Genomic DNA, 10,065 nt, shown 5'->3' on the forward strand with positions numbered 1-10,065 from the left:
TGGGGCTTTTTTATGTGGGTGAGAATGATTCACCTATCTGTGCAAATCCACTTGGGTATTGAAAACAAAGAGGATTTCTTTCTCCTGTATTAGGTTTTGTAACCATTAATGAGTAATTTTAGTTCAGCCCTGGGCATTATTTATTTGAACTGTTTTTTGTCACCTGTTTAAAATATGATTGTCCACTCTGAGAGCCAATAGCACTGACAATGAGATAAACGTTAGAACTCTCTGCGGGGCTTCTGAAACATTTCATCTTCAGTATCATGCAAAAGTCACCCTAAGCTGCACTTGCAAGAGTGTGCATAATCACCATCTCTGCCTTGAGATTTTAAAACACCTTCACGGGACGACAGATTCCTCATTGGGGTACGAAGTCATCGATCGTCAAGATGCACCGAATGCGAGTATGACGTAATTCAATTAAAATTAAAATAATACACTGAATACGACCGATACAGAACAGATATAAGCATCTAGCCTTAGCGATAAGCCAAAGCGCTCATATAGATCTCGAGTGGTTAATGTGAAACCTCCGTGTCAGTATATGTTTATGGATGGTGAAGTGTCGGACCAAGATGTGCGCATATCAAAAGTGTTGCTCGTTATCTCCAAGCTAGCTAACTGTTGTAACGCATTGAACGATTGTGTGAACTGCATGACTGAAAGTGACTGAAAGGAAAATCGGGTCTCAAAACATTTATAGGTAGACTGCCAATCCATTGCGGGCACTTCGGTGCGGATACTTCGTAAACCGGTAGTTATATATATTCTGTGCATCAGCGTTCTCAGAATAAACAGAACCACAAAAGTCTCTAGGAATGCCTCGGCCATAGTGCCATTCGTCGTAAGCAGTTTAACTTACTGGGTCAGTTTGTGGAAATAAAAAAGGCAGACCACATGGACTGCTGTTTTCTAACTTATTGAAAGTCACACGGTACAAAAAGTTAGTCTGGTAAATTCCTTGGAATTTTCTGTCAAACGATGGATAGATTAACTCAGTGAAGAGAGCACTGAACTGCATGACTGATCAGATTCGTTGTATCTGTTACAAGCTTAAAGCATAAACCTATACGACAGTACTCTTTTGGTCGTGAAAGCAGGAATTGAATGTCTCAACTAACAGCTCGCGGAGTAAAACATGGTCCTCGCAGCAAGATCATTTGGTATAATAATGAGTAAGATAAAATATATTGGGCGAAATATTGAAGGCTATTTCTAAATTTTCCGTCGTGGAAATTAGGAAAGTCAACGGATATTCCCAGATGACGAGCTACTGGTTCTGTTTTCAGTTACGATTGATCATTTAAGTACAGTACACAAGGATATTTTATGTTATTGTGAACGAAAAACACAACGTGGGTGTCTAATAAATTTAACAGTGTAGCCTCGGTCAAATCACAGTTTTGTATATCATGAGACGTATAATTTGATAAGATTATCAAGGTAAGTAGTTCAATGTTTTCAAAGACCGGCTGCTTCGTGACACGAAAGATTTTACTGAACGTCGCACAACGTCGTCCGATATAATTTCATATAACCTGTTACCCTCATGAGGAATTTATTGTAGGGGAGTGGCCGGACGGGACATACGGACGAAGTGATATTTATAGTATGGCGAAAATCCGATCCATTATTTACACTGTTTACACACTGTTTTCAAGTGATCACCTCGGTCCTTTCTAGGTAAAATTCGAGAAGTGCACTCCCAGTTAGAGATGTTTTGTAAAGAAAGCCAATGACTCGAATGAACTGTGGTTCCATCTTGAAGCTACTTTGCGAACGATGTAATAACTTACTCTATTTTAATTCGTTCCATGTTTCGCGTGACAGTTTATGTTGGGAATAAATACTGTTCATAGAACATGCTGAGCGGTTTGAAAATTTGTAGCCTCTGTTCCTGAATACTTTTACAACTCAAGAAATATTGGTGGACTGACCTATCTTATCTAAAATGTCTTTAGAGACCAATGACAGTGCAGGTAAGACCAGAATACATTAAGTTTTCATATTGTTTCAAGTCCATGAAAATTGCTTATTGGAGTGCATTCACACCACATTAGGAATACATCTCATTTGTCTTAGAAATAATAATGTCCCCATTTTGTCGATTATGAATCCAATTTCCAATACAAAACGAGGGGGGAATTGATCAAGGCCCCTTGAAACATGTGAGTTCGACGAAAGACGTAGCCTTATTTCTTCTCGGCAGATGATATGCAAAAGCAGGGAGAAGTAAACCGTGAGCTTCGGAACCCCCAGTAGTCCGAACAAGATCTGTGCAGAAACTGCTCCCTTTTTATGTTTTGGAAGGTTATTTATCCAAAGCCTAAGAAAGAAAACTTTTAGCTATTCTGAGACAACGCTACGATAAATTGAGACACCTTCAAAACGAACATACTGTGTAGCGTCGGTGTCAACACTGATGTTGCTGTCTCTGATGATGACGACGATAACGACTATGATGCTGATGATCATAGTGATGCTGTAGCACAGACTGCAGAGAATACAGTGCGAAATTATCTGTGGTTAACTGTACAGTAAAACTATTGAAACGTATAGCCATATCTATTTCCACCACTGACAAATCACCATAAGGATGAAACGGCTCTGGCATGGTCCGTGGAATTTAGGAACAGAGTGAATTCTTTTACAAGACGAAATATCCATTTGGTAAATGAAAGTAGCCAGATTATTTCAAGACATCAGTTTGGCCCAAGTAAGGCTTGTCTCACAGCGAACAACTTTAGCGATACTGTCCACGAAGTTAGCCTCTGGAAACATTTGAATGTTCTTCGAGGGCATGGAATATTGACAGACCAAATGGTGGTGAATCACGTACGGGAACCTGTTGCTGTTTATCACATTCTTATGTGTACACTTCTGTTTACTATTATACCGCACCTCAAACACATGTTTATCAGTATTCCATTTTGTAAAACTAGAAAAATAGATTTTTGCTCATGACTGCCTCAAAGGTAAACACATTTAACTTGAGGCGATCACAAATTCATCATGTTACTGCTAGCTGACTTCCGGAATCACACAATAGCAGGATTCGCTGAGGAAGTTCGGAATCTAGAACCTATTCTGAAACAGACTGAATTTCTAAGGTAACTTAGTAACTCCTCACAAGTGGTAAATAACACATAAAACCTTGTGCAGTTATCTATCGGTTCAAAAATGGTTCATGTCAGGATACAAAGCGTTTCATGGCCTATATGAGTGGGCTTTCTGAAAAAATTAAAATTAGATGTGTATTTGACTGTCCCAGTTTAATGTCTGCTAAATTAAGGCTTGAAGGAATAGGTTTAAATATGGCGTTTGTTTGGCACACAACAAATTCTTTCTATTTTGTACAGGTGAGCTTCTTCCTGCCACTTCTCTAAGTTCTACTAATGCTTTCAAAAGGCGAAAATCTAACGTATTCCCTCTATTAAATCTATGAGAACGGATCTAAACTCCAAATATTTCCACAAACGTTCGTCTCGTTTGAAACAAAAGATTAACGTAACATCATCTGTTTGTATTAGTGGTGTGACTAGTTTTGTTAGACAAACTCAGTCATGACAAAGAAGATTCCACCTTCATATACTAGTCTCTTTTTGACGGAACAATCTCAGAAAATTGCAGAATACCACAAGAACTTGTTGTGTAGCGGGATACTTTGAAGACAATATTCATTTAGTCATGGTGTTTTAGCTTGATGTTTGACCCACTCGCCAAATAACAAGACACGAAGTAGATAAGTGATATTTTCAACCATTTTCATCATTCCACGAATAGGATAAAACCCAAATGAGATTTATTTGATCGAGGGTTAAATTAATCCCTCATTTCGTCCTAAAGTTGTTGATGTTTCTGCTCCCGTTACTTTTACCAGGTGAAGAAAGCGACTTCTACGTGTAGATTCATCAGTCTGCAAAGCATTGAAGCCAATAATCGCGGTCTGTTTTACAGTAAATTTCAAGTTGAAGCACCATATTTAACGCACGAGTAAACTTGAGGTCGTAAATTGTCGGTTATTTTGAGCAGTCGTCGAACACGCAGAAAGGCAGTGTGGAGGGCATTGTTCGCACGAATGGAGAGTAGTCGATGAACTGTAGAATTCGGACTACAGCTAATGCTCTTAGACCTAAGTGGACAATGTCATTCAGAAAACGAAAAAACTATCATCAGTTTAACCGCAAGATGAACAGTGATCGAAAACTACAACCCTAAGGGATCCTGTGGACACCTGGTACTAAGGAGCTAGCAAATGCGACGTGGAAATCATTGCCTAGAATGCACTGGACAGATTGGTGTTCTCTATGGTTCCGATTGAATGATCGGTTGTTAGTAAATGAGGATTACCTTCATCTTTGACAATGATAGTGCACATCTTCATAGTTCAAAGTCATTTTCGTCGACTGATTCGACCGTCAAATATTCGTAACTGAGCTTGCGTGATACGGCTAGCATATGGTGTGACCTCTCAAAAGTGCAGTCCCAACGCTCCTAAATATTGGTTGCTGATTTGACATTGTCTTCTTGAAAGCTGTTATGCACTGCATCATGTCTAGGTAGCTAGCATCGGTTGAGCAACGGAAAAACCTTGTTTGTAGTTAATCTGCGAGACTGATGTTTTTAAAGCCATTCTACCATGACGACTGCTGCATGACTGGCCTAAAAATCCAGCTGTACATTTGGTCCACGAGTTCATGTGTCACTAACAGGAAACGCTTCAGCTCAACCAGTTGCCTTTGCTCAGAAATCACCCGTAACATGATTTGTTAAGAAAGGCCACTGGATAACTTTCTTGGGTTATAAGCAAGAAACATATGTGACGGTGCACAAGAACTCCCAAACTTGGGCCTATAAAGGGATATGGCCATATTTCACGTTACACTATGATTGATCACATAGCTACTTCTGAGTAATTGTAAAGATTTTAGAATATGAATCCGAAACTGGTGCAGCACATCTAGTAGCTTAAGAAATTCCTAAATGAGGATTGCACTGGGTTCCAGATAAGTCTCCCGTCAAAACCAAATCGATATGCGAATAAGTGTATTTGTCTAAATCCGAACCACTTCTTAACAGACCTCCGGGTGCGACTGTTCTGATTGGAGCCCTAGTAAGTACGGAAACACCAGTTGTTCTGTTCCGCGATTGTTTATCCATGCTGGTGTCGCGGGCATAGGATGGAGAACCGTAAGCCACCGTTTTCGAACCAAACCAGGTTGGATCCACGTCGTACCCGCTCCTGAAACTAAGCTTTTCTAACTCTGGACCAAAATATCTCGTGAGTTCGGAGAACGAAGTGCAAAGATAACGCATATAATAGGCGACTTAAAGTTAGTTAGTTCATGTCATGTGGTTTACTGGCATTCCAAAAATTGGTTAGGTGCTTTTTTCTAGACAAATATGCATACAGTTTGTGCGTTTCCCATTACATTTACTTGTACTATAATAAAGGATCTCATGTGTACTTCTAAGGGTGATAACGTCTGTACCTTCTTTTGCTTTCAGTCTTCAACTCACTATCTGTGGAGCCGTATTTGTAAAGTTTACTCAGAATTTACTTCAGGTATAGAACAGGATAGTCCGAATGTATCTTTCATTCACCAAGCGTAAGATAGCACACATCATTTAAAAGTATAAATCTAGTCCTTTAAACAATGGACAAGGTGGGATAAAAATGGCCAAAATTATACAGAAAAGTTGTGAGTGGAGATGAACCCCAACGATCTTTTGACAGTCGTATGATGTATCCAGACTTATTTCAATGGAAAATCTGGTACAATTCAAAACATTTCGTCCACAAAACAGGAACAGGCACACATGTTGTGTATTGGAGTTGGATACATTCGAGGCAGATCCAAAAGGTTTGTGGTGAGACCAACAAAAAACCAATCCAGTGGTTTACTTGACTCGCACTTTTCAAGCTCAGTTTTCCCCGCTTATAGATATCATTTATATCAAACAAAAGAATCTCCACTTGATTTACTAGTACAATTCACTTCACTGGCACAGTGGAAGTCAAGTTATCATTAACTTTTCCGTCTAGCAAATAGAACCTATTGGGCGGTGCGGTATCACAACTCCAGACCATCACTCCAGAGACCATTGATCTGTCATCACTTTTTGTCGACTGGTTGCATACAACAATCCCCCAGGTCTTATTCCCTCGGGTCTACCACGGGCTCAATGCAAACCTTTGCAGCCAGGCATACGTTCAACTCCCCATGGGAATGTACAAACTATTTTCATGTGGATTCAAACACTGGACGGCCCATGCGCGTTATTTTTGTAGAAGGTACAGACAGTAATCCAATCTTTCGTCGGAGGGCATAACGCGCTTGCTAACATAAATAGCATCTTTGACAATAATTTAAACCTAGCTAAGGCTTTCTGGCCACCTAGCCACCAGAATCAGACCAAAAAACAGCACCACCTCTCGCAGTTTAAGGAAGAAAATTAGACTGGCTACGGAACCTACTAAGAGGAAATAATTCGCAATCTAAATGATGTAATCAGGAGTTTAGAAAACGTTGCATAGAAAAGTTCGTATAGTTGCCTCAACTCACAGAAAACTCGGTAAGATATCAAAAACTTATCGAGAATGGCTAGTCCAGGTGTGTTTAGAATGTACTCCTACTGATATTGGATGGCGGGTACCTAACCATACAAACGACGAATTTACCAGTGCCCAGCATTTGGGAACTTGTGTTTCACCTCTACAAACCCCTGGCAGAGTTGTACGACCTGCACACCTTGCTCACCAATACTGACAACGAATGATGTACTCTAGCTTTCATATATTCAAGTTGTAACACAAGTGGTGCTTCTGACTGCCAGTAGGCACCGTGCTCTCTTCCAGTTTACCCAACTGTCGCTTGGTGCTAAAACAGCCACTTTTCAACAGATCATCGATACAATGCAAGAGGATGCCCCCAGTGTTGCCACCTATTTGGACGATCTTGTCGTTATAGGTCCCAGATCCGACGAATCGTAGTAGTGATTACGTGATTACGTGCTTGGTCGTATTTTGGACTATGGATTCCGAGTGTGCCAAGAGAAATTTATCTTCAAGCGGCCGATAAAGTATCTGGGATTCATAATCAACGAAAGCGGCGACCTAGCAAACCCGGAGAACATCCACACTATCAACCACATACGTGACATCCTTCCGGTTCTTCCTCGGTGAAGTCAGTCAGTACAGCTGGCTTCTATCTGCAATGTATCGCCTTCAAGGCGCACTGTACCATCTACTCACCAAGGACCACAAGTGGACGTGGTCAGAAGCCCATGCTGAGCTCCAGTTTACTTCTTGCTCATCAAGATCCGCCAGTGGAAATTTTCACAAGCGGACGTGGTCGAAGCCCATGCTGAGCTCCAGTTTACTTCTTGCTCATCAAGATCCGCCAGTGGAAATTTTTATAATCGGATGCTTCGAAATATGACACTGGCTCAACGATTTGGCGTGTGCAACCCAACAGCAACCAGCAAGCCAGTGCAGATTCCGCCAGCCGAGCACAATTATAGTTAGACAGAAAGGCGGGCTTTATCAATCGTGCTTGCTGCCAAAAATATCCTAGGGATGTCAGCTTACTTTACCGACCGACGGCAAACCACTGCTTACTGTAAGGATCTAAGCAGAGGATTTTTGTGTAAATAGCCAACCGTCTCTAGCAATGGAAAATTGCTTCTGGGGTAGGATCTAAGATCAGGTACTATTCCACCACTAGAGCGACGCACAGTCGCGTCTTATTGATCCGAGCATGGTAGAACTAGAGGATACTCTAGCCATAACAATTATCTTGGAGCTGGAGGTGAACAGGTTAGTATCGGGAGCAGTCCACACCCTCCTAGTGACGCCAGGCTAGTGATCAAGACCCTGTACTGTAGTAGCTCACCACCGAAGTTGATGGTCCCGTGGTTGACCACAAGATGATTTGAGATGCTACATCGACCGGCTGGAAGCATTGCACCAGCCAGCAGATGCCTTTTATTATATCAGTACCGTCCTTAGAAAGGGGCTACAACCAGTCGTACAAAATCAGTTTAACAGAATACACCCAGGAACAGACAGAATGAAGGACCTTGCTCGGAGTCAAGTCTCCTGGCCTCTGATGGACTCCCGGATTGTGTAGATCCCCGGATCTTGCATTGTGAGCAGGAGCAGGTAAATCATTAATGAGAACCTTCCCTACAGTCTTGTTCTCAGCCGATCACAGCCTAGTTTCGTTTCCCCATCGATTATTCAGGTCCAATTCGTGGTCGACACCTGATTTTAGTCGAATTTTACAGTAGGTGGCCGGAAATTCTTCCAGTGAACAGCTCCACAACCGGCACAAAAATCCTGGAACTCCGAAGATTGTTCAGTCAATTTAGCGCTCCAACTCCGCCAAACAAAACTAAGTTAGCCAAGATTGTAAGCTTCAGTTTGTTGCCTATCTCCGAAATCAGTGAATCCCCACTCCAGAGTGTTTCAATGACGTCTGTGCAGCGCGTAAAGAAAATCCACAGAGGCGCTGATGATTATGCCCTCGTCATTCATTCCATCAAAGAATCTGCGGTCACAAGGTGCAACAACTTTGTGGTACACTAGTCATGTGTCGATTAATCCACAATTCAAAAGCCGCTCGCAACTTCCGTGAAGCCTCATTCACTCTCATTATTCATTCCATTTTTATCACGCCAAATTGTGGATGAATCCGGCGCAGTCTTGGGGAAAACAAATGGATTTGAACTTCAACGACCAACCGGTGGCAAGTTGGCATAAGTTTCTCACATGAGAACGAAACGACACATCCCGACGCTTTCGTAAGAGGATTGGTACCCCCTATTGATCAGCCGCCTGGGACAAGTTCTGACGGACTACTCGTTAGCTATTTGCCCGATTGACGTTGTTTTCTGGATCACACCGCCAAAGCATCAGTTGCTCAGGCCTCAGGCTTGTTTCTCATTCCCGTTTGCAAATGATTAAGTCAAGGTCTGGTTACTTCCATACCATCCCAGAATATTCCATCTTCCAGAAACCCGGTCCTCACTCCTCCTAGCTAGGTCTCTCCAGTTATGTAAGGATTATGTACGTGCACACAGTATGAAGTGTGCAATCGATCCCGATTGATAGGCAAGGCTACCTTGTTCACTGACGCAGAGGAGACTGATTAGCTGTTTTCATCGTAGTGTTGTTGATTACCTCTGGTAACCTCCTCGGTTGCATTACTGTCAGATAAGCAGCACATGTGCGCCTAACTCAGCCACATTCAAAACGTGGATCGTGTCAGAGCACTGCCCACTGTTCTAAATGAGTCACCATCACTTCACCCAACCAATGTTCTGACCACACCACCATCACTGCATACGATGACAGGTATCGAGGATAGATGTTATTAGACTGCCGAAGACTTGTTCGAATGATTGTACCACCAAGCACGGGTAATCTTGACCTCTAAACCTCAAGTAGTGTTCAGTGGCACATTGGTCTGACTCGGCCTCAACACCCGCTGCCCGCATCGTCGATTGATCGAACTGTCCAAGTCACTCATACCCATCCACTGATTTCTTGCGAATACGTTCAATTCAGCACATTCAGTGTCATCCAACCTGTCGGCCGGTAGGATTGCTCATAGCCGACAGACAGGTTGTCCACATATACATACAGAATGTGTCCAACAGATAAAGCCAGTGACCCTGGTGGCAGGCATGTGGTCGCGTTTGAATCGATTTTAACTGACTGAGATTACAGTTAACTCATGAAGTAGATTCAAACAGCAGCTTGGATGATTGTTTGAACAAAACGAGATAACCAAACGCTTGCATGGATGTTCGTCTGCCTGTCGCCTGTGCATGGACTCATTACCAGTGATGTCCACCAAAAACTAAGATCAAGCTGCGAAGAATCCATACCAATTGCAAAGAGGAAAATGATGAAAGTAGTAGAATACGTTGTGGCAGGTGAGACAGCTGCGAATGACTGGCTGATAGACGGTGGCACAGGTAAACACATGCTCAGCCTGAAACTTCTCCAACATACACACAGGGTGTGGTTGGGTTACCGTAGGCGTTTATGTCATT

This window comes from Opisthorchis viverrini (assembly GCF_000715545.1).
Source record: "Opisthorchis viverrini unplaced genomic scaffold opera_v5_61, whole genome shotgun sequence".
In the NCBI taxonomy this organism is placed as follows: domain Eukaryota; kingdom Metazoa; phylum Platyhelminthes; class Trematoda; order Opisthorchiida; family Opisthorchiidae; genus Opisthorchis; species Opisthorchis viverrini.